The sequence below is a fragment of the Poecilia reticulata genome, chromosome 12, assembly GCF_904066995.2.
Source record: "Poecilia reticulata chromosome 12, P_reticulata-male-v2, whole genome shotgun sequence".
Taxonomy (NCBI): domain Eukaryota; kingdom Metazoa; phylum Chordata; class Actinopteri; order Cyprinodontiformes; family Poeciliidae; genus Poecilia; species Poecilia reticulata.
Window position 1 is genome coordinate 2262918 of NC_088841.1, and position 26293 is coordinate 2289210.

Below are 26293 nucleotides of genomic sequence, written 5' to 3' on the forward strand. Positions count from 1 at the left end.
TTGGAATGCAGTGCACATCCCTCTGGTCTACACAAACCAGCGTGCTCAGTCCTGCGGATGATGCAGGAGACCACACACACCCAGTTATCGTTTCCTTTCTGCTTCAGCCTGCAGAGTTGGATACAGCTTCATGCTGTGGATTCCTGTTGGGGTTCCTGAACTTACATGTGGATGTAACAAACAAACACGTCCAGGAAGGAAGAGTCAGAAGAGCACTAATGACTGGTACAGATATGTTAGGAAACAACCAACACTGGTGGATACTGTTGTATATGCCTGTATATCGTGCATCCCTATATTTATCAGTTAATCAAATATAAATCCTCTGTCAGCCCACACAATAAATGTTAGAGGCTGTTAAAAAGTCTTCACATAAACATCCGTTCATTGCACAGGTTGAAAAAGTTTGATTGGTTTGAAAACTTTGGGAGAAACTTGTTTCTAATCACCTTGGTCTGGACACACTGGACATTGGAATGTTCTGAATCCACATCGCCCTGCACCGCTTCCTCATTTCTTGATTGCATGACATATATATATATATATATATATATATATATGTTTGGGTTGAAGTTTTTACTGATACAATTATTTGAGAAGAATGTAAGCTTCTGATGTATGTTGCATCAGTTCAACAAGTTCTCTTTTAAATTTGACAGAAGAAAGTTGATGTCATACATGCTGATGTGCTAAAAGGTTGACATGTTTTCCACTTTGTAACTTGTGTCAATCTCTGAAATGTGTTTTTGAGAACTCTGCTATGGGCTGAATGCATGACAGGCAGTAGAACTGAGGGGGAACAGCAGCGCTCTGCTGCCTCCCGGTACAGTCTGCTCTAGCTCCGGCTTAAATTAGCTTCCTGAGACTCTGCTTGTTTTCTGAGTCTCTGTATTTATGGACACAAAGAGCTGCAATTTGTCCAGCAAATGACCAATTTATGAAGAACAAAGTATCTCCACTAAAAGTCGTAGACGAGTCACTTCCAGTGGTGAGGGACAGTGAGAATGTCATTAGTAGAGGAAGGTGGTGGGTATATTGTGCTTTCTAGAAGCGCGAACACTCGAGAGCTTTCATTTTCTCATGGAAAATCACAGCATTGAAAATTCTGGAAGACTTCAGCTTTAAGTCAATCACAGTTGTAACCATCACTGTTACTTAGCTGATTGCTAATAAGTTAGATGATTCGGATTTTAATTTTGAAATATGTAAGAAATGTAAAAGTTGGAGTCAAGGGGATGGAGTTCACAGTAGCTGAATATCCATTATAAATGTGCACAAATATTTTAACTTGTCCATATTCTGCTAATATGGAATTTCACAATGGTGATGTTTCAATGAAATGAGACATGAAATTAAAATCACATGTGAATAAGGTTTTTCATGTGATAAGTCGTTAAAAATCATGGCAACATATAAACAGTTGCATGAGATATATTCTTGATTACCAGGAAAAAAAATATTGTCCAATCACCCTTTTTTAATTCCACAATCTTTGTAAGGTAATTAGAATACTGAAAACATTTTTTTTTTGAAAAAAGTTTTTATTTTTGAAATATGATATGTCCACTACAGTGGACATCGGAACCCCATACATTTGAAATTGAACCTTGATGGCAACCAGTTTGTCCCAAAGAAAATATCCAAACATCAACATAAGAATGAATTTCACATTGACAAAACTGAGCACTGTTGCCTAGCAAGAAGGTTCTGGGTTCGATTCCTGACCCAGGGTCTTTCTGCATAGAGTTTGCATGTTCTCCCTGTGTATGGTGGGTTCTCTCCAGGTACTCTGGTTTCCTCCCACAGTCCAAAAACATGACTGTCAGGTTAATTGGGCTCTCCAAATTCTCCCTAGGTGTGTGTGTGTGTGCATGGTTGTGTGTCTCTGTGTTGCACTGCAACAGATTGGCGACCTGTCCAGGGTGACCCCGCCTCTCGCCCGGAACGTTAGCTGGAGATAGGCGAATGGATGGATGAGTGGGTGGATGGATACAGGAAAATAATTACAAATGTCCACTACACAGGACAATTTTTTAACTTTTAAACACTACGATAAAATACAGTCAAAATAATTCATAGAATGTTTTAATATGCTGCTAAGAGACTTATTTAGAATATGCCAACAAAATTTTAAACCAAAAGTTGCACAATAGAAATTTTTATGTACTTACTTTGTCTCTCCCCATAAAATGTGCTTCTACTGATGGACGTCATTTTTATGAATGAGAAAAAGGTACGTACAAAAGTCCCACCCCTTCACATGTGGCATCATTGAAAAGCCCTAAATGTCCTCTGTAGATACCAAAAGGAATTAATTCAGTAGAATGCAGGGGGTGGGAGATATTCAAGTTTAGAAATGTCCTCTACAGAGGACAAAAATGAACTACTAGTAGTCAGGAGGATTCATAATTCAGCCATGATGCTAGAGCTCATCATCTATCAGCCAATCGGAGGAGACGTCAGTGTCTTATTCAGGTGTTGGAGTGTCAAGAGGCTGCATATGCTGTGTTTTGGAGAAATTATATGTGGCGATTTTATAGAAGAGCTTCACCAAGTTGGAATTACACACACGTTTTTATGAACTGATGTGAGAGCTCTGGTGGAGCCTGCTGCACACACAAATAACAAACCTACATCCTCCTACTATTTCCCATTGTCTTCTTTGTCATTTTCTGCAGTAGTAACATGCAGTTGTTGATCATGTGACTCGTGATGTGGAAAAAGTGTTTCGATATGACTGAATAAACACCTCATCCTATCACAAAAATTCCATGTTTCCATTAAGCAAATTTATTTTTGTCAAATGTCGTCAATTTCCCTTTCAGAGTCAAGCTTCTGTCATCCAGAAGCTTGACTCTTGGTCAGTTCACATATTCGTGGCATTGCATTAACGTGAATATGGTATTACTGAGCATCTGAGCTGATATTAGCAGCAATAGTTTTATGGGGTTATTAGAGTGTATGAATCATAGATTTCAAGTTTAATGAATAGAGTTTAAAAAAGTGTAGAGATTAAGTTGCTGATTTCACAGTAAATCATTCGTTCCCTCTATTTTGCCTCCATTTCTAGTCAAGGAACACTTCAACACCACTATGAAATATGATCTAGTGCCACGTTATCATAAAACAGCTTGCTGTTAGGTGCGACATTTCACTGAGTGTTCTGTTTGGGTCAACAGACAATTAAATCACTGCAATTATCCCAGCCATCACCCCCCTCTATCGGCTCCATAATTGCCTTTCGGATTGGAAGCTTTTAACTGGGACAGCTGCGACATTATCAGACACAGACCTTTTTAAATGAGGTGGCATTTTGAACAAAAACGGCTCTTTCCAAGTCCTATTATGTGTCTTTTTGATGTCAGCATTTTAATTTGCCACCAGGCTTTGTTGGGGAAAGAGCAACACCTTGCTATTGTGAGTGCGGGCGAGGTGATGGTGGCTGTGAGTCAGTGATCAGTGAGGAAGACCCACCATGCCAAGCTGTGCATGACAGCGTATAGTTCTAAAGGCTCTTCAGTGGAATGCCAGAAGGCTGCTGCTGATTGGCCGTGGTATTTTCTGTGCCGCTGATGACTTTGTGTTGGTCTCAGTGTGAACCGAGCTGCAGGTGGCTGTCGCACAATGTGCAGGAGTGTGAAAGTAACACTGGAAGAGGAGAAAAAAAGGAAACAATAAAGATTTTACCTCCTGCTCTCTGCTGTTTCTCAGTGTGGTTGTTCTACTTCTGTGGCAACCAAATGTATTTTCGGAAAAGTGGAAAAGAAATGTCAGTGGCCGTGTTTCCATTAACCATAAAACTGCGCAAATTAAAATGACAAACATAAATTCACTTAATGGAAACGCTCACGTTTTTTGCGTTGGAGGTTTTTTTTATCCGGCCGTATAGAAATAGAATTATTTAGCAAAACTGCAATGGAAATTTTTTTTTTCTTTTTTCAGCTGCGTTCTCTTTCTAATATTTAGAAATGTTTTATTGTTTAAAAAATATTGTTTATGGCTGGGGGCTGCACAGTGGCGCAGTTGGTAGAGCTGTTGCCTTGCAGCAAGAAGGTTCTGGGTTCAATTCCCGGCCCCGGTCTTTCTGCATGGAGTTTGCATGTTCTCCCTGTGCATGCGTGGGTTTTCTCCGGGTACTCCGGTTTCCTCCTACAGTCCAAAAACATGACTGTTAGGTTAATTGGTCTGTCTAAATTGCCCCTAGGTGTGTGTGTGTGTGTGTGTGTGTGTGTGTGTGTGTGTGTGTGTGTGTGCGTGTGCATGGTTGTGTGTCCTGTGTGTCTCTGTGTTGCCCTGCGACAGACTGGCGACCTGTCCAGGTGACCCCGCCTCTCGCCCGGAACGTTAGCTGGAGATGGGCCCCAGCAACCCTCCCGACCCCACAGAGGGACAAGGGTGAAAGAAAATGGATGGATGGATGTTTATGGCTGTGATATAAAATATGAAAAAAAAAACCTGTGGTGCCATTTGAACAATATATAAATGCATCTTTCCACTGGCTTGTGACAAATGATGTGGGCTACATGAAATGGTGTTTCTATTCATTTTTCGACTACTCATTTGTTTAGAAATGGAAACTGAATATGTCAAAAGCTTTCTACAGATCTCCACTCTACTGAAGCCCAAAACAGACGATGGAATATCTGCACAACAGGGCTCTGCAGATTTCACCTTCAAGGAGATGTGGGAAGTTTACAGCCAACATACTTAGCTGAAGAAACACCCAGAGGACGTCAGCGACAGCCAGAAGGAAACGATTCAAAAGGCCTGGAGCTCAGTGAGGAGACGGCTGAATACACGGGTGACCCAGATTGCCAGTGAGCAAATGAAGCGTTTCAGAAAATATACTTACAAGAAGGAGCAAGCAAGTTTTAGGGACAGAGGAAAAATACACATGAGAGAGAAACATTAACAAAAAATATGGGATATTCAGAGGAAAATGAGCAAAAACCCCCAAAATGTTCTGTGGTTTCCAGAACATCTCAAAGAGAAGTCAGAAATCCGCCTTCATGAGACTGAGGAAAGTTACAAACAGCCAGTTTCTTTATGAAAAAAAAACAACTTTTAAAAAAATTTATTTGTTTATATCCAATAAAATAATGCTAGATAAACCATTTTGAACATGTGCTTGTGACATGAAAACAGTGGAAGAGAAGACATGGATGACGAATGATCTCACAGCGAGTGAGTCAGAGCAGGAGGCAGCACAGGAGAGAACAGCCAGCAGAGGCAGGAGGGCCAGAGCACAGGAGCATCATGGGAACTGGCAGGAACAGGGAAGATGGTGACGGCTGTTGGATCTCTTAGTTTTTAACTGTCAAGCTGTTGATGTGAGGAGAAGCTGGAGAATTCAGGTAGACATGACAGGATTCAAGTCATTGTGACCAACAAACTAGAAAACCCACCATAAATAAAACCTGGGCATAAAATGTGTCTTTTTAAAAATCACAAACTGAAGCAGTTGAATATGATATGTAGAAAATATAACATGTCATCGGCCTCTTGGCTAAAGAGTCAGGTCACTTAGCAGGGTTTTTTTTCAGCTTGTAATCAAACTGTATTCCCTTTGTTGCTGCTGTAGCTGTGCCAGTTCCACATCATTTACATGACATTAATAATCTGATCCAGAGCAGCTAAATATGTCTAAAGCGTTTCATTCTTGGTGTCTAATTTGTGTTGTTAATGAGTGAAGAGGTTTGATTTATTGTAGTTATTTAAACTATTTTTTTCTTTTTTTAATCTCATGTATTAAATTTAGTTTTGATCGTGAATCAAAAATTAATGAATTCAATAATATATTATAGCGATTGGAACAGAAAAGTAGCAGGTAATTCTTTAATAACGGAGCTGAGCAGCAGACAGACGGGACTGACGGCTGTTCTGAGGTGACAGATGTTATCAACCTCTGCTGCAGCGCTGGAAGATATTTCCAACAAGAGAATTCTGATATTTCATATGTCACACGAAAGAAAAAAAAGTGTTTTTTCTCCTTTTTATTATCTTTTTAATAAAACATAGGACAGTCACAGGGTTACCGGGACACGTTCCATGGAATATGCTGGCAAAGTAGCTCAGATTAATATTTGGCTTTCAATTTTTGTCCGTCTGAGTTAAGTGGAAAATGTGAGACTGTGCATGTTACTCGGAGTTTAGGAGCCTTATTAAAATGCAATGTGCGTGTAATCCTGTCATAATTATGTGAATAATATTAATGCCTGTAATCATGCAAATGATATTCTGATGCATAGACTGTTCAGTGCTGCTGTTGAGAAGCAGGGCTTATTATTTCTGGTTCTGTTGTTGCCTAACCGATCATGTCTCCAGGAATATCAAGCAAAATTAACTTCAAACAATTTAGGATGGATTGTTGACATTTTTCTGCAGTTTGGTGTTAAGAGGATATGAGGACTGGATGCCTCACCTGCAGCAGGTAAGTCTCACCAAAGAGGTCTGAAGATTAGTACAGATTACTTTATTTATACCTGCAGGTAGATTTATTTTGCAGTTTTCAAAACATACAGCAAGAAAATTAGGTATTGAACACACCACAATCTGATGTCACAGATTTTTCGAACACAGTCTGTGATGTGTTCAGAAAAAGGTGCTATTAACATAAAATTTCACCAGGTGTTGGTGAAAACCTAAACTAACTCATGCATTAGACAGAAACAAACCAAAAATATTTACCATTACCAGCAAAGGCTTTTGTACAAAGTATTAAATAAAAATCAGTGAGCGTGTTCATTACTTTTTTACAGAATGAATTACTTTGATTGCTACAAACACCTGGCAAAGATTTCATTTCATGTAAAATTATTTTATCCACTGCATACAGCATCTTTTTAAACAACCAATGTAACATAATTACTTGAATGTGCTATAAAATATCACTATGTGCCAATAAAGTACATGATACTGCCCCTTAAGGCTCAGTTTTTGTGGTAACTCTTTGAGACATGCCAAGTCTTACTGTTTGAAAAACACCAGTGCTGGACTTCTGCCTTCATTTATTATTTTAATACCAAAGCCTTCCCAGGCAGGTGGTTATAGAACAATAACCGAGTCTGAACAATTTTGCTATAATTTTCCTGATAGTTATGGCAGCCCAGCTTTGTAATTTTGATGTAAATTACTAGTTTTGTTAATAATTTCCCTAAGCAATTATTTATAGTTATTCATAACCAAACGATTACCCTGTTGTTGCACAACACTAAAAAATCAGGTATTTGGTGCATAGTTAAATCATGTATAATCCACCTGGAATAAGAGCTGCTGCTCAGCAGTAATGACAGGCTCCTCCATGCAGACTGCTGTTACCATCAGTCAGTGTCACTTTACTTTCAAAGAGCAATCCTCACGAGAAATGGTCTAATATTCCTCTCTGAAGATAAACTAAGCGATCACTCATATCCATTTACAATGCACAAAGGGACAGTTTAAATATGAATACATCACTGTGGATTACATCTGATACTGAAATAAAGTTGTCAGGAATTTTGAGAATATGACGAGGTAAATATGAGCTATTGAAAGACACTATTAACAATACCTAAACATCAACTTTAAAGTCTTTAAAAAAAGGCACATAAATAAATTTACATTTTTTGCAGTAAAGATGGTCAATAGAAAAAAAACACCTCCCTATGTGAACACATACTGACCATGCTTTGTTGCCATCATGCTTCCAAACTTTTCACCAGAGACTCTTTAACACTGTTTACATTTACAATGTACAAAGGTGTAGAGAAAAAACCTTAATAAATAAACAAATGATGCTTAGCCTGGTGGAGACACAAGTAAAGCCTGGAGGCCCGCCAGGCTTATGACACTCTGAGGGAAACCCCGTGATTAACATGTAAAGTCATTATTCTGCTTTTAGCCAAATATGACTTAAACTCAGTACACATTTGGCAGTTTTAAAATTCATATGGGACTTGATCATGTCACACTGTGCTTAACTGTTTTAGATGCCAGACTTCCACAGATATATAGTGAGAGCAACCCTGAGTGGACAGCAAATTACCAGTGTCAATTATGTTATTTTTAGACTTTGAGTCTGAAATGGACAAGAAGAGAAAGATGGAACAAAGAAAAAAGGCAGGACAATACTCAGGCGTGTGCCCTAGCAGCCCTACTCAATTCTTTTTCAGAAGATTTGTTCAGATCCTCAGTCAGGAGGCAAACATATTGGCGGTCGGTGCACCTCTCACATCGAACTACCACAGAATATTGATTTAGGCCTGAGACCAGATGTGTATGTTTGATTCTTTCACAACAGGCTCTCTCTGCAAAACTTTTCACGATAAAACATAGAAAAGAGGACTTTATTGTTTCTTTAAATATGTAAATGTGGTAATCTGTTTTTAGAATGTGGAGAAGTCAGCTTCTACACCTGCAGAAGGAGGGAAAAAATGAGAAACCAAACAACGAACTACATAAATATATAATAACAACTACAACATCACTGAACAGTACAAGGCACAAGTTAATACGAGATATATGTAAAAGTAACCATAGCAACAAAGAGTATATCTGGAAACACTTTAATTTAATCACCTGTGTGTGTGTGTGTGTGTGTGTATGTGTGTGTGTGTGCGTACGTGCGTGTGTATGGTTGTGTGTGGTTGTGTGTGCCTGTGCATATTAGATCCCTGACTCAACACCAGGACAGGACCAGCCCACCCACCAGGCAGGAAACAATAAAACCAATAGCCAAAAAACCCAAATATTGTTAAATAATTCATAAGTAAAGAAAGTCCACATAAAGATGCATACAGTGTTTTTTAAAAAGTTGGTTGAATGGACCCCACATCAAATAAGCCATCTAAGATTACCAATGTCTTTGTTCAATTAAGTTTTGAATAAAACTAGTGGAGACCTAAAAAAAACAAATTTGGAAATATATTTCAGGACAAAAGAAAGACTATGACAAAACATCTATACAAACATAACTCTGTCTTCAGATGTCCAACTTCAACAGCTCAGCTATTTGTTTTTTAAAGAGGGGTTATGGAGTTGCTACAAGTAGTGGAGCAGTCAAGGTAATTACCAGGAGCGTCTCCAACCAGAATAATCAACCCTTTCTCTGCAGACTCTGACTCAATTTGCAGATAATGACCTTCTCTTTGTAGAAAGAGCCATCTTGTCTAAAGCTGCCATCACAGTTCCTTATCTTGCTATACCGGTCAGTGTTTCTTAACACGTTTTTCATATAAGCGTAGAGTCAGACACTTGAACTGAAGTGCAGATTGTGCAACATTGTCATGTTCCATGGTGGTACCAGTGTCTTACAAAGGATCTATGCTCTTTATGATGTGACTCTGCTAAATATGAAGTGAAGGGATTCAGATTTACAGTCTAGATTAATCTTAGAAATTTCTAGAAAATGTCTGAGATTAAGCTAAGAATTTTACAGTTTTTTCTAGCAAATTTTCAATTGTTTAAGAAATTTTCTGAGATTTTGGTGGAAATGTACTCTTTTGTTTCTGTCCAGAATGGCCCTGATACAGCATCGTAGAGTTAGCTTTTTTGTGCTGTGTAATAATAAACTTGCCTTACAACTGGTGTAAAAGCAATTACTGCTCAAACTGATCTGTTTCTCTCATCTGTCATATTTTTTGTCCCGAACTCACACACCTATTGATATTTGACTTCTGAGAGTCAGATATTTCACTATGGTGCAGGACAAAACCTGAGGAGAACACAGTGTGCTATCTTCTGTTATATAACTCTGTCGTCTGTGCTTCATTGCTTGCTTTAACCTCTCCTCGCTGTGCCATGAAGATTTTCAAATTCATAATTGCAGTAAATTACTCTGAGTTGCTCACCAGTCACTATTGTGTCTTCATGTCTCTACATTCTGAAAAAAATTTCATCTGCTTAGAAATGGCTGCTTTACACAAAGTCCAGGTACAGAATCAGAATCAACTTTCTTGGAAAAGACTGTGTGCACAAACCAGGAATTTAACCTCTGCTTTATTTGCTCGCAGTGTACAGACATTAAATGTAATCAGAAGCAGAATGCTTTTATCGTTACTGTACCAAAACACAATCAACTTTATTTCAGTACAGCCCATCCAGAAGACATGCGTCTGTGGCCGCTGCCCCTGAAGGTTTGAGCAATACACTGTAGAGGAAAGAAAATAAGGAATGAAATAAGCACTATGTATCTGTAGGTGTATGAAGCCATTTTTTCTTAAACAAAAAAATGGATATTGTGGTACTGTAAATGATCTTATTAGAAAGCACAGTAGCTGACAACTCTGGTTGCAAAGTGTTCATCAAAACCAAAAACAAACTGTCTCTATGGTTACTGATTTTAGCAAAGAAAGCTCCGATTCACTGACCTGACACCGATTGTGTCCAGGATGTGAGGGGTCTGCAGAGGTGTTAGCCGCTCTTTTCTTAACCCAATACAGTATTAGTGTACACAGTACTATTTGTACACTAATACTGTGTACACTACTGGGAGTAACCTTGAAGAAGGAGCACAGAGCAAGATAAGTCACAGCGGCGTTACTGCTGTAGGTTAGCACTCAGGCACTGACAGACTGGGAGCAGACTCCTCTTGACCTGATGAGGCTAGATGATTTGCATGTTTGATGGAGCCTCCTCAGCCAGCTGTGCTCCCTGACGCCATCTGATGGAGAAAAATGGTGAAACCCAGATCCCAACAAGTGCTAGCTGTCACTGCTGTAGAACCACAGGTGGAACTGCAAACCAAACATGACTGCTATATTTAAAGAAGGCAAAGCCAGACCTGGCTGCACAACACAAAACGGACGCTAGCTCAGGTGTGACTGCAATGTACAAAAATAAGATGCACTGTTACATTTTACATTTGAGAGAAAAAAGTGGGATATTTTGTTTTCGACAATAAATAAAAGTGCGCTGAAGTGATGGACATCAAACACTAACACTGTGGGATCTGTGATGCAGCAGTTTATTCATACATCTCTGACCTCCTCATCACTGCAGCAGGTCTAATTAGGGTCATAATTACCCTCTGGTTCAAGAAGTCAAAGTCCTGCTGATCTGATCTTCTGTGACTCCTTGAGCCTCAGGGGTCTGAGTCTGTTGGACTTTGAAGTCTCCTCTGCAGTAGAGGTTATTCAGTTAGGATTGCTCCATGTAAACTAAAAACAAATTGAAGCATCATGCTGTACCTCAAACATCATGTTCTCCACTCTTTAAACTCTCCCTCAGCCCCTTTTCTCTTTAGCACGGTTAAAATGCTCCTAACACTGATTCAGGATTGGCTGAACTCAGGAGCTGCAGTCCGTGTCCTGGAGATGTCCGTGTGTTGAGGCTCTTGACGCTCTGACTCCATCTGCAGTCCATGCTTTGCGAATCTCCCTCAAGCTATTCAGTGGGCTTTGCTTCTCAATCCTTTCAAAGCTCTTCCTGTTTCTTGTGTATTTTTCTAACTTTTTAACTTTTTTCTTCCACTCAACTTTCCAATACCATGCTCGGATGCAGCAGTTCTGTGAACGACCAGCTTCTTGAGGACTGACCCTCTGATCTCTAATGGTCATGTCAGCAGTCTTCACAATCATTTTATAGCATCACATTCTGTGCCGAACATTCTCAGATTCTGAAAGTGAAATATTCCCGTTTCCTGTGATATCTCGGGTTTTCGTTGGCCGTAGTTAAAAAGAACAAATGAAATGACTGAAATGTAGAACTGTAGTAAGTTCCACTTTTTAAACTGCACCTGTGTGGGATTTATTTGGAGGGGGGTTTGACTGTTATTACCTCACTGTCTGTCCGAACCTGACCCAGTAAATTCAGACCCGCTCTCAGAGGACCGAACCTGACAGAACTCCATAGCCTCACCCAAAGCTTACCTCCCTCCCTTGTAAACGGCACGGAGCCCCGGTACTGGCTCCACGGAGGCTGCGCGTGCGGCAGCTACCCTGCACGTGCGTGCGCAGTTTCTATTTGCTCTCTTTGAGACGGTGAGCAGACCCAGTCCCGACCTGGCGACTCGACCTGGTGAGTCCACCTGTCCATGTTGTCCTCCGCCCTCCGTCCTGTTTGTCTTGTCTCGTTGTGTCCGTGCAGTGGACGCAGACTGTGGACTCTCCCGGCTGTTCGCGCGCGCTCCGGCCGCCAGACGCTCCATCACTGACCGACACAGCCGCTCGCTGCCTGCCTGGGAGGGAAACTTCTGATCCCCAATTAGCAGAAAATTCAAATGAAGGCAAAGTTGAAACAGGAGCGGCTTTTACAGGCTAATTGGTGTTTAATTGATGGTGAGTGGATTCTTCGCTGTGGCTCGATGCCACAGAATGGAAGCTCCACATCTCTGCTGGAGCAAACAGCTCAACTTTCGGAGGGTTTCCTGCAGACAGTCAATCAAGAGATTGAGCTCAAAACCTGTTGCTTCTGACGATAAAAAAAGAAACAGCCAGTTTGAATTTGAAGGATTATATTGTGCATGATCACTAAGGACTCGTTAGGTCCTGTTTTATGGGCACTAATATTATGTATCACACTGCTACCAAGAAAAATCCTGAGAAGATGAGTGCTCTGTTTGTGTCCCATTTGTAAATATTTGAGTTGGATGAACAAATTTGAGGTGAGATGAGAGGATCTGCTGTCCCTGTGAGGCAACTGGAGCTGGCAGTCAGAGCGTACAGTAAAACCATATCAGACGATTCAGTGTGTGTTACTTTGAGATGCAAATGTGCTGATGGAATCACACTCATAACACATGAATATCAGCTACTGCAGCAGCTCTGTGGTGGTGTAATGTTCACTGCACATGGTGGTAAAATGATGAGGTAAACATAGTTTGGTGAAACCCTGGATCAAATTTAACAATCAACGGATATCAACTGCTGTGGAGGAATTCTGCTTTTTTCATAAATACTTGCTATGCCAAATATTCTAAAGATAATTTTGCCATTCTCCCTGCTCTGTTTTGTGTTGGCTGGCTGTTATCACCCAGAAAAAAAAATTAAAAAATTACTCAGAACATGACTCCATCACTTCGGCTTATGCTCATTGTCCGAGCTTGAGTGGGAAGATCAGATGTAAGAAAACACACGGCTGAAACCACCAGCTGTTTTTTTGACTGCCAGCATGTGGATGGTGGTTCTTTTCCAATAATGCTCGTTTCATTTCATCTGACTTTGATCCCAGTTTTCAGGAAGGGCTCTATGACACTCGGTGTGCCCCCTTATTTGTTGGGTTTTATTTAGAAATGAAAAATAAATGTCAACATTTATATGTTTTTCTGTGAGCATTTTTATATCTTTAACATACACATTTAAACAGTAATTCAGGAATGACAACAGTTGAGTCATTTATAGTGAGATAAATTGCAACCTCAGTTCATGATGAGAACGCAGGAAAAAACCAGGCACTACATTTTCATACACCATGTTTATGTATTTATGCAACTTTTCTTGTTTTAGGTACATTAAGTATAGTATTTGGTGGAATTGTTCTTCAAGCTTGGCTCAAATAATTTTGTTTTTTTTTCCACAAGCGTCTCTCTCTTTCTTTCTCTCCCTCTCTCTCCCTCTCTCTCTCTTTCTCTCTCTCTCTCTCTCTCTCTCTCTCTCTCTCTCTCTCTCTCTCTCTCTCTCCCTCTCTCTCTCTCTCTTTCTGTCTCCTCAGCCTTCTGCTCTCTCCCCTCACACCTGCAACCTGTTTCTAATCAGCCATCTGTTCCCTGTTCAGTAATCAGCCTCCCCAGTACAAATACGATTTATTCTCGGTCACTTCTTGCTGGTTCCTTCTGTTTTTTCCCTGTTACTTTCCCATTGATTCCCTTTTGTTCATTTACCCTGCAGTCCTGTTTTTTCTGCTCTGGGTCCCTGTGTTCCTGTGATTTTATTTTTTTTGTAAAAAAATAAAATAAATAAAAATAAATCAGGGTGATAATGAAGTTTTTTATTTCAGTGTTGATGGTGAGTCCACCATCAACACTGACATGTCAGAAACTGTATTACTGTGATAGTTTGAGTTCGGCTTGGTAAATGCAGCTCTAGAGTAAAACTGCTTTGAGTGGTCAGTATGACTAAAAACTCACTATATAATTTCAGTCCATTTATTATGAATCTTGTTATGCAAATGCCTTTATCTTTGACTTAAAAAAAGAACCTCACCACTGCATCTTTGGGAAGAAATGTGGGGTAAAATATGTATGGTTTAACACTGTCTCTGTATTCATCCAGGGTGGCTTAACAATATTAGAAAATTCATAGCATCTCACCTTATAGGATGTTGATAAAAACTTGAATATTTTCAGGTTGCCAGAAAAAGGGTATTAATTCTTGAGCTGCTAGTAAAAGTACAAACTAACTTTCATACAGAAACATAAGTTACAGGCTAACACACACTCAGGTTCAGGGCTTCATTTTCCAACAATGTCTTCTTTTAGCTCATTCCAGCTCCAGTTAAGGACCATCAATATCAAAGTGTAGTTTAGCAAGAAGCTTTTGTCAGTGATTTTGTGTGCATGCATGCATGTGTGTGTGTGTGTGTGTGTGTACATGTTCTTGTCTTACACATGTCTTCCCAAGGGCCAAAATGTGTTTACATGGTCACATTGAGTAGATATAACTGAATGAGGGAGACGCAAGGCAAATCCCCATGAGGTGGTGTGTAGAGTATGTGTGTGTGTGCAGGAGGGGGTGTGTTCACAGACGTGTGAGTGTCTTGGCTTGAGAAATGAACAGGTGTTATCTTACAAGAAATTCAGCAGAAATGCAGCTCTGCACTTTTGATCAGGTTCCATTTTGTTTATTTCAGTTTTTTGTACTTGCAAGCTGTTTCCTGAACATTTTATGTTTAAAATTGCACATCAAAAGGTTGGTTTGACAATTTTGATCAAAGTTAACAAGTCAGGGCAGAATATAACAGCCAAACAGCTCCCCTTTTTTCATGTTATGAATGCCTGGCTGTCCTTGCACACATTGAATAAACACAAGAGTTATTAACAATTAACAAAATACTTCAACTTTCATCTTAAATGGATTTTATTATATTTTTTTCCAGGCATATACTGCTATTGCTTGCTTGTGCTATAAAACTGCAGTAAATATCAAACATAACTTAAAAAAAATTTACTTCCCAATTTGGTGCCTTAAAATTGGGCCTCTGTCCCTTTAAGAAGCCTTCAGAAGGTCATCACAACATGGCTCCTCCATTATTCTGAGCTTTGGGCTCCTTTAACAAAACAAACAAATAAAATAAAATAAAATAAAATAAAACAGTTTGAGACCAATTATGTTCTCATTTTCTTTGTGAAATCCATGAGCAGAACTTTTTTCTGCACTTAAAAAAGTAAAGTAACTTTTATTTAAGGTAAAAATTTAAAGAGATACCTTTTTCTTTAGAGTAACATTTTACACTGGTAACTTTACTTATATTTAAGTAAAATTGCATCAAAGTAACTTTACTTTTTCTTGAATACAGAATTTTGTAACTTTTTCCACCTCTGCCCCAAGTGTTCAGATAATTATTACCCAAATTAATTGAAAAGTATGGCTAGCCACTGTTGTAAGGCAAACTGCAGACTGTACCATGAGATTAATGTCCTTACTGAGTCAATGCTGTGAGATTGAAGTGTAAATGTGTGGTATTCATGCTGTGTGTTTGTAACAATATGTTTGTTAACTACAGCAAAAGTTGAAATGAAAACCTGTGCCAAGCAGAAATTAGAGAAGCATTAAGCAGCGAAACCAACACTAAATAACAAAGGCATTAGAGCAACTGGAAATCTTTTAGATAATTGCTATCTTGTGCCTAATAGTGTTTCTAACAACAAACCATGACAGACTCGAAAATAAAAATCACCTTAAATGCAAATTAGGGAAGCAAAAGTTAATTTAATGACTAAAACCACTGAACAATAACAGTCATGTCACAGGTTTTGGGTATCTCCAAAGCACTTTAATAAATGTTCTTTTTGTTTTTAATTTGCAAACCACATTAACTAGTAACAGAACAGTTCAAATAACAGACACATTAGAAACAAATGGAAGCACAAATTACACTACAATGACCTAAATGCCAACCAGTGAGAACCAAAACACAATCATTTGTGGATCATAACACATCAATCTGCAAAAGCTTCAGGAATGAGTGATGCTTGGGGTCATGTACCACATTTAATAATAATAATAATCAATTTAATTTATAATGCACTTTTCATTAATAAAAATTAATGGATGGGTTAGGGTTAGAGGGTCTCAGCATCAGAACAGGAGAGAGATGAACAAATTTTGGAAATATTGCGAAGATGAAAAAAACAGGTTTTAAACAGGTGCTTAATGTGATTTTCTTTTTTAAAAGGTTTTGTTGGCTGTAGTGGCCTTTATTTGAAAGTAGTTTGACAGGAAAGAGGGTTATGAGAGACGGGGAAGACATGCGGCAAATGTCACCAGGCCAGGAATTGAGCCTGTGACCACCGGCATGAGGACCAAGGCCTCAATACATGGGTTGTGCTTTGCCCCTGCGCCACAACAGCACCCTACTTAATGTGATTTTCAAATGTGAGATGGGAGTCCATTCGAAGTCCAAGGTTTGTAACAAAGGAGGAAATGGGAATGTCTTGTCCAGAGAATGAAATACTCGTGAAGAGTCGAGGATTGAACCTGGTGAGGCGTTCCGATCAGTATGGCCTCGGTTTTGGAACAGTTCAACTGAAGAAAGTTATGGTTCATCCAAGTCTTAATCTCCTCCAGGCAGGACGTTAGCGCAGTAAGTGGAGGTGAAGTAGAAGATGATCCCGTTCTATTGTAAAGTTTCAAATCGTCCGCATAACAGTGAAATGAAATGTTGTGCCGATTAATGATTTTACCTACAGGCAGCAAGTAAAGAGAAAAAAGCATAGGCCCTAGAACTGACCCCTGCGGGACACCACAGGACACACTAACGGCCTGGGACTTGGAGTTTCCAAGGCAGACACATTCCAGCCTACTAGAAAGAAATGATCAAAACCAATCCAAAACAGATTCACCGAGACCGACTTCCACATGCAGACGATTTAGGAGAATGTCTTGGTCCACAGTGTCAAATGCAGCAGTGAGATCAAGAAGGACAAGAATGGAAGTGTGGCCAGTATCAGCAGCCATGAGAACATCATTTGTAACTCTTAGCAGGGCAGTCTCAGTACTATGAGCAGGACGGAACCCAGATTGAAATTTGTCATACAGAGAATTTCTTTGAAGGTGGCGCTGGAGTTGGGCAGTAACTGCCTTTTCCAGCACTTTAGAAAGAAAAGGAAGATGAGAAATAGGACGATAATTGGAAAATGAATCAGGATCCAGAGTGGTTTTTTTTAGAAGGGGTTTAATGATGGCAATTTTAAGAGACAAAGGGACATGGCCGGATTTCAGTGATTTATTTATAATTTGAGTAATTAATGGGTGTCGCAGCGCGATTTGATTTTATAAGTGAGGAGGGAAAAGGATCAAGTGCACAGAAAGAGGGTTTCATTCCCTTAAGGAAAGTCTGCCTCGCTTTGAGAAACGTCATCAAAGCAGTTCAACCCAAAAGGCACAGAAGTAGAGGTCAGTCGGGAATCAGAGATGCCAAGAAACTGAGATCTGATCGAGTTTACTTTGTTTTTGAAAAATGACAGAAACAAATTGCATTGTTGAGTCATATCTTCAGCATAGATTTGTTTGTGGGGATTAAGGAGGTGATTTATTGTAGAAAAAAGCTGTTTAGAGTTTCATTGATAATGTTGGAATAGTACTGAGATCGCGCTTTCCTGAGGGAAAAGGCATATGCTTTCTGATGTTCCCTGTATGCCTGTTTATGAACAGAGAGACCTGATTTTTTTACACGTCTCTCGATGGCACGACCAACGGTTTTCATCTTCCGCAACTCACTTGTATACCAAGGGGCAGAACGGGAGAAAGACACCAGTCTCGACTTAAGAGGAGCATGGAGCTCCAAAAGCTCCTGGAGAGATTGATTCTAATAGTCCACAGAATCACTTACTGATAGATGGTTAATAGCAGACAGAGTGAAGGTCAGAGGACAGGGCCTCAAGGGAGATGTTTTTCAGATCACGGAACTGAATAAAACGTTTTGTGTCCAGAACAGACAAACTTGAGGGAATTTCTAATGAGATGACACTATTGTCAGAAACACCCAGATCATAAACTGATAAGTTGTTAATGCTTATAGTGTCGTGATCACCAAATCCAGAATGTGTTCCCTGTTGTGAGTGGGGGCATCAACATGCTGAATGAGATTAAGCGAGTCCAAAAGAAACTTAAAATCTGCCACCAAAAGAGAAAATGAGTCATCAATGCGATTATTTAAATTTCCGAAGCAGGCACAAAAAGAAGTGAGAAGGACATGCATCTCTGAAAGAAATAAAACATGTGGTTTCGGAGGCCTGTAAAGCAAAGTAATATTCGCCTGGAACGGGGCTTTAAGATTAAAAGCCAAACTTTCAAAGGAGAAGTCCTGAAGAGCCAGCTGAGACAGTTTTAGGTTACTGTGATAGATAACAGCCAGCAGTGTTGTAGTACTCGAGGTCAGTCTTGGTCTCGAGACCAATTTTTGATTGTCTCGGACTTGACCGCATTTGGTCTCGGTCTTGTCTCGGTCTCGGGCGCTGAGGACTCGGCATTTTATTTCAAGACCGGTCAAAACCGCAAATGTGAAAATATCACTAAACGTACAGCATACTGTCCAGTTTATTTGTTAACATCTTTGTTTTCAGTGGATGCAAAAAGCACCAATTAAAAATCAAGCAATTACGTGTTTCTGTTACTGCTAAGTCAGGATGAGATACAAATGTTGATAACAAAGTGTATGACGATCTACGTCATGATTCTATGTTGCTGATTAAATGAAATTATATGGTAATGACTGACAGATATAGCCATGAGTTCGTGCTAAGCGTATGGCAATCTGACAGCGCATGGCGACCTGACAGAACATTGTTCTTTGTTCTTGTAATGTTCTGCGTACACTGCAGTAGCTATGAGGATTTTATTTAATTATGTACATTGATATTTTTTAATTAACAAATAAACAAAACACAAGAATGAAAGAGCACCCAGAGCATGCACATTACTCTTTCATTGTTTTCATTGAAAGTGACAGCTGTAATGTCTGCCATGGTGTCAGACTACCTGGGTTCATGTAGCGGGAGAGAGAGTGAAAACAGTCACGATGAGCGCCTTGTGCTTGGTTACTTATTGCTCCTTGGTCAGTATTACCTATGCTTAATGGTATGTTTAATTGCTATGTTTAATGGTGCAGAGAGAGAATGGTGCTATGTTTAATGGTTTCGTTATCTTTTTAGGGATGGCACGAGACCACCGCGGATTGTAGCACAGAGATGGAACCAAAGCAGAACAAAGAGTTTGTTCTGCAATATTTGTAAAATTTATCAAGTATCTAGGTGTTTTTATGGGAATATAGACCTTTTAGATCAATTTGAGAAGTAATTTTGATCATATTTCACATTTTATCGTATCACGTAGAGCGGGCCGATGGTCTTGGTCTTGACTCTGTCTTGACTTCCCTCGGTCTTGGTCTCGAATCCTAAAAGTCTTGGTCTTGTCTCGGTCTCAATACACTCTGGTCTTGGTCTTGTCTTGGTCTCGGGTTAGGTGGTCTTGACCACAACACTGACAGCCAGACCACCGCCGCCGCCCAAGCGACGGGCCCTCTGCAAGTAGCTATAACCTGAGGGACAGGCTTCATTCAGGGAACAATACATGTCCGGTTTGTGCCAAGTCTCCGTTAGGCACATGAGGTCCAAGTTTTTCTCCAGGATGTGATCATGAATCAGACAAGATTTGTTGGATAAGGATTGCACATTGAAAAGTTCCATCTGAACGCTGGCTGGGATAGAAGCTTTGCAAAGTCTCAACACACTGGAATTAACTCCACGTTTCTGCTGCCTCTTCGGGCGACGTGCACCTCCTGCCATATCAGGGACTACAGATGCAGCGCTCTGATGACTTAATGGATGTGCAGTACGTTCGGCAGACCAAAAGGAAGCCATGGAGCCGGGCCCAGCCAACCGAAAATAAACAAATTTCCTCCGAGAGCCTCTGTGAACATAGCGAGGTCTTCGCAATAGGCCGAGTCCTTTCAGGATGGAAACACAAGGAGGGGCAGAATGGTGGTTGAGTTCGAGCAGCTGGGAGGCGGAGTAGGTCAACATTGACGAGCCAGTCTGGCCGGAAGTGGCTAGTAGCAAGCTAACCGCTAACAGCAGACTCACGGTTCCACAGCAAATCTTCAAGCAGTGTAATGAAATCCACAGCATAACTTGACGGAGCAGGAAAGAATCCAAGGACACAGAAAATGACAGCAGAGCGACTTAAGTCACACGATGTGACCTGATTTACGCGGAGAAGCGGTAGGAGAAACGGTAGGAGAAGCGGTAGGAGAAACGGCGAACATCCAGAGCCAGTGTCCTCTCCCCTTTAGGAGTACAATTGAATGATGGTTTCAAAGGAGAGGAGTTTGATAACTGGAAGTTCTTCTTCCCATGCTATATTACACAGTATTACTGTCAAAACTACCCATAATGCCAATCATTCCAAAGCTACTGTTGAATTAGAGGAATAAAATGTTAAACTTCTTTGCTCATTATTTTCCTCTATTTCCCCAAATTCAGAGTTCTGCATGTACAACAGCGGAAACCACACAGAGAACAACCAGTCGCCATTCAACTTCAGACATATATAGGGTTTCATTCAGACAATTAAATGCATTGAAAAACAGATCAACATTACACCCAAAACCATCAAGAAGTCCAAACCATAAAACAGACATTAATTACCTGAAAAAAGTAGAAAAAATGAACAAAATACAAAAATAAGAGAAAAAGCAAAGGCACCTTTGGGAACTGCTTGTGGCTGCAAACAAAGCAATTCGATTTGCTTCTGTGAAGTGGAAGTTTTTATTAAGAGGTGTATTCCTAATTTTAATATATGCATTGAAGGTGTGTCCTCTTCTAAACCTCTAAGCAGTTTCAAATTACTTGGATAGGATGGGAGACCTATTCAAAACCAAAGATAAAGAGAAAGATAGAGCAAAGGTCACTCTCAAGACAGGATGTTCTCATGCCAGTTACATCTGGAGTCTCTCCCTTTCTTCCTTCCTAAACATTTGCACCAAGACTCTAATTCACCTAGACCTTACTCGTTTTCCTGCCGGACTGATTCCCAAATACTAGTTTTGTTTTCTCAAGATTTTATTGTTCTTCTGACCTCATAGAAAACACCAAAGAATTTGACCTGGTAGTAAACACATAAGTTATCTCTCCCATCCTGTTTTTTCCCTATTACTTTTGTTTTTGTGAACTGCCTAGCACAGCACATCTGTTTCCTCTATTAGGGGAAGACATTCTCTACTGAAGGCCCTATTCAAAACCCTGTTATATGTGATTTTATGTCAGTTAAGAAAATAAGTCGTTATTTAAAAAAAATCATTATCCAAATCTACCTACATTAAAATCTACTCAAAATATTCATGCTCTATCTAATATTTCACATGCACCAAGGTTAACTGTTGCTAAAACCAATATAATCAAACTTGTCCTCAACTACATATAGTTAAGTTGAAAAACTAGCATATTTGAAATGTATTTTCCTAGCACTACTGATCTCATTGACTGGCTGGCAAATGAAAAGGAGACTACTCTGTAAGTGACATGCAATAGATGCAATGACACATTTTCTTTTGACAAAATTTACTGTATTTCATCAAGCGTAAATCGTAAAAAAAAACATGTATACTCAATAATATTGTAAAGCTGATGACCTACTGAATTAGCTGCTACATTGGCTCTTCAATCTTCTCTGTTCAGTACCTTTTTTTTCAATGTGCATTTCTTTATAGTCTTCATTCTTTATTCTGATATATAATCAGAATTTTATACTTGCATGCATCTTTTGACTGTCATACAAGTAAATGTAAGCATTGCAACACTTATTGCCGCTAGCATAACATAGCGCTATGCTAGGTATCAAAGGTTTGGCTGTTAATTGTTTTCATCTTGTGTTTTTTGTCCACAAAGCTTAAAACTATTGCATGATTTCGATCTTTTAGACCTGAAAGAACCCCAGAATGATGTGATGCGTCACAGTCATTCCAACATTTGAAAAAGATGCAACTGAAAGTGACGGTGATGGCGACTGCCCAGATAGAGAGTACTGCATCGTGGCAAAAAAGTAAAAGCCCTGAGGAAAGTGGAACCCCAAATGTCATAAAAAAACAGATACTAATACTCCACAGTGTAGTAAAATAAAATGCCCAAATGAAAATGAAACTGATGCAATAAAAAACACAAAAAACCCCTTCAAAATAGAGACAGGGTTCTTAAAACATCACAGCAACCAGCAGCCACATCCAGTGGATCAGAATTTGTGACCTATGACCTGACAGCAGCAGATTGATGAAAGAAGCTAAACCTGACCCTGTTGAATTGTTCATGTTGATGTATTCTGCTCAGCTCTGGCTCTGGGTCTTTGTCACAGAGACACAAGTATTGGTCATATGATCCTGATGTCTATAATGAAGCCATCTTGAGAAGAAGCCACTTCAGGGAGGTAATGGCTTCAATTTATCCGGTGAATAACTTAAAGGCAACAGAGGATGCTATCTACAAAGTGCGGCCCATCATCAGTGCACTGAATGATTTTGATAAGTTGCTGCCATACACACAACTGGTTTCAGTTGATGAAAGCATTATCATGCTTTCATCATGATAATGAAAGCATTATCATGCTTTCATCAAGCATGACGTGTTTGCCTATTACGGCAAACAAGTCTGCAAACAGCTATTAGGGGCAAACCAATCCAGTTTGGGTTTGAGGTACGCAGCCAAGCTTCACCCTCATGGTAAATGTTGCACATAGAGGCAGAGTTCTCACACATCTTCCTGAAACTGACTAACTACAAAGGGTTGAATTTGGTGGAACAGGAAGAAGTTCCTCCAGCATGTGTATTTGATCATTATAACCTTTTTACCTAACTGATGAAAATTACCAAATGAGTCGCTTGGCACACTGAGACGGTGCTGTTGTATCTTTATGTATCTAAAACAGTTCTTTAAAAAAAGGTTTAATGACACTAGTGGCCTTTATTCAACAGTAAACAGGAAGTAAGGCAGAGAGAGAGGAAAGACAAGTGCAAGTAGTCTGTGGCTGGGAGTGGAACAACTGCACTGAGGACTGTAGCCTCTGTATGAAAAACCAAAGAGGCACCTCATGTTGACGGATGCAGAGGCTGGTGAGGCCGTCTCCGCTACGCCACGGAACCACCTCCACAGTAATTATGCACCCATATAGATAAAGATTTATACTGAGGCATGAGGGACATTATAACATTATGCAGAACTAAAAAAAAGTCAATTTTACTTGATACTGACCCTTTAATGTTTTACATAGTAGCCTACATACCATCAATATGTTTCCCTTTCCATGTCTAACTCAACTCAGATGTTTGAGATACCTAAAATTTAAATCTATTTTCTCTCTAAACAAGTTCTCCTCAATGTTGGTTTTTCTTTGAAGAAGCTTCTGGAACATATGGTGATATTGTGTCTGTAGCTGTCAATATCTTTATGAATCATTTTCCACTGCTTTTATTTGTTATATATTATACCAGTCTGGGACTAGAAGGAATATGCCCCATTAATGGTGTAGTTGTTAGGAGAAGACATGGCGTGACCTCCTGAAACCCCCATCTGACCGTTTCTTCACTGGAAATTCTAATTAAATTCACACGTCTGTCCTGATTATTCTGCTAGAACTCTGGCAGCAATAGGCCATGTCGGAGGGCGAAGGTCAGACCAGAATTCAGCAAACATTTAACAAGCAAATCTTCTGTGCATGCACATCAAAGAATGCTAATGAAAATGTAAAATAATGCATTTTAGAGCTGCTATCATAATACTGTAATACCACAAAACCATGATATTTTTTCCAGAGGTTATGGTACCGTCATAATTTCATGCCAGCCCATACCTACTGCTAACTGAACAGCTGCTGTTGCTTCCAGGACTGCAGTTCAGCCCTGGATCTGAGACGAAGATTCCGGGTTCAGCTCAGACTCTTTTATCAGAATTTCCCTGATTCTCAGGGTTAACTCAAGTAGAGGTTTGTGTCCGGACAGAGATACATTTTAGTCTTAAAGTTTTCTAAAATGTCAATATTTTCAATGGTCCATTTCACTGTTTTGTTGTGATCTACAGGATATTTAATCCTTCAAACTGCTTGTTATTTTAAAACCTAATTCTTATCAGGGAGGCATTGTTGAGGAAAAATGACTATTTTTAGTGTTTAACGCAGTTTAAACCTTTTAGAACGAATTTCTTAATCTTGAACAGGTTTGTGTTAGTGATTTAAAACCCGAAGAACTATTGCTGGGTTAAGTATTTAAAGTACAAAGGAGAATAGAGGATCTGCAAGACAGGAGGTCATAAATTAACATATGCAGGAAGGTGGAGGACATTATCACTTGAATTTCTCTGAGAAAGGGAACTTTGGTCGGTTCACGTAACCAGGATGAGAAGTCTTCCAAACTAACATCTGACATGGTGAAAAAAAATCACTAACATTTAATTTGTAAGACATTTTTCTTAGTTATTAATAACATGTTTTGACTAAAAATTGTATTATCCTGTTTTAGAATTAATTTAGTCAATGATGAATGTATTTGAAATTGCATTATTTCTGACTATATTAGAATCAAATGAAAATGTTTTGTTTAGTATTAGAAAATACTTAGGTTTATGGTGAATGAATGTCTTGATTCTTATTTGTTTCTAATTTCTAATTAGAAACAGGAATTGTACTTCATTATTTTCTGTTGATATTATATCTATTGCTTTTGGTTTGATATCAGGACTAAACTTTGGAGATGCTGAGTGCAGAAGAACAAATTGGGTTTTTGGATAACTTTTTATTGAATTAAAAGTACAGTATTAAAGGTTTGTTCCTGGCAGAGCAGAAGAGAAACCAGAATTTCACAGCTACCTGTGAGGTTCCTGCATCTGTTTCTCTTTGCCCAGATGGCTGGAGAGCCACAGGAGGCCGGATAGTGTTAAGAAAATACATTTAAAATAAGTTAGTTTTAGAATTTATCATGACTTGATTGACATACCATAATTATAGTTTTAAAATATATAACATATTCTGACCTATTGATCCTTATTTTACTGTAGTTAAAGCAGATTGTTTGTCAAGATCTCTGATCTGCTCTTTGTCTGTCTGGAAACAATCAGTAGGAAGTTCCAGCTTTTCACACTGATCTGTGAAAGCCATAAACCACCATGAATTCGGAGAGTCTGCTTCCACCTTATTTAACAAAAGGTGTTTGATCTTGTGAACAAATTGCGGGACTTTTTCTAAATTCAAAAAGGGCCAGAGATGTCTTCCAATTGGTCAAGTAGAGATACGCCTTATTTGAATACATTAAAGAGGAAAACACACCTACAGGTATAAAAGTTTGTGCACAAGGGAAACAATTTAGAAAAAGCTGATTTATTTTACTTCTGCACCAGCTCTTTCTCCAAGGACGTCCTTGATATTTCTTTGTCTTCTTGTCTCAGGTAACAATGTTTGTATCTGTGTTTCTTCAGTTTCCTGTACTATCTTATATTTTCTTCTGATTGGATTAAATTCTGTAATTCTGTGACGTCAACACGCATTGTTGTGTTTTTGTCCCCGCACGTGGCCACGCGAGAGAACCCGGGATCAGAAGGAAGAATCAGAGCCAGAGTTTTGCTAAATTTAATTGTAACATAAAAATTCTTCCTTAACAGCATTAATGAACAATAACTCATGCTGAACTCTTTGGCTGTTATTTTCCTGATGATCAGAAGATTCCCCGTCTTGGTCATTTTGGTCTACGTTGCTAGTTTTTTTTTTTTTTTTAATTGCCCAGAGCAAATACTTATAGACATTCACAGCCAAACCAGACCGATTATTGCACAACAGCTGTCAGTGGGCTGGGATCAATATGGTGCCTCATACATCTGACTGAGTCCCTGTTATTTTTAGACAGATTGCTTGGTCCATAAAGCCTCGGGGATCAAATATTGATTGAACCGAACTCCAGAGAGAAAATTGATACAACTCAGGGTATTTATTTTGTTATAGTTTCTCTTTCCCATCATGACAGCTCTTTTCATTAGATAACCTTTAGAGGAGTGTGATGTCTCCCTCCTTAACCCTGAGTAGTGACAGGTCCAGAAACTGGACAGATGAACTGACTGCCCATGTGAAGGTTGGTGTGATCGATACACAATATTTCTATTTCTACTTACTCTGTCACTTTACAGCACATT

At 39.3% G+C, this 26293-nt stretch overlaps 1 protein-coding gene across 4 annotated transcripts in view; it reads left to right on the plus strand.

Moving 5' to 3' along the window:
• Nucleotides 1-9964: 9964 nt before the first annotated feature.
• The window catches only part of npy8ar (neuropeptide Y receptor Y8a), a 53954-nt gene continuing 37625 nt past the window's right edge, over nt 9965-26293 (plus strand). For 2 of the 4 annotated variants that reach the window (XM_008423149.3, XM_008423150.3), the window contains exon 1: nt 9965-11994. The gene's annotated coding sequence lies outside the window, so the exon portion shown is untranslated. The other 2 variants (XM_081613450.1, XM_008423152.3) reach the window with 1 other exon arrangement.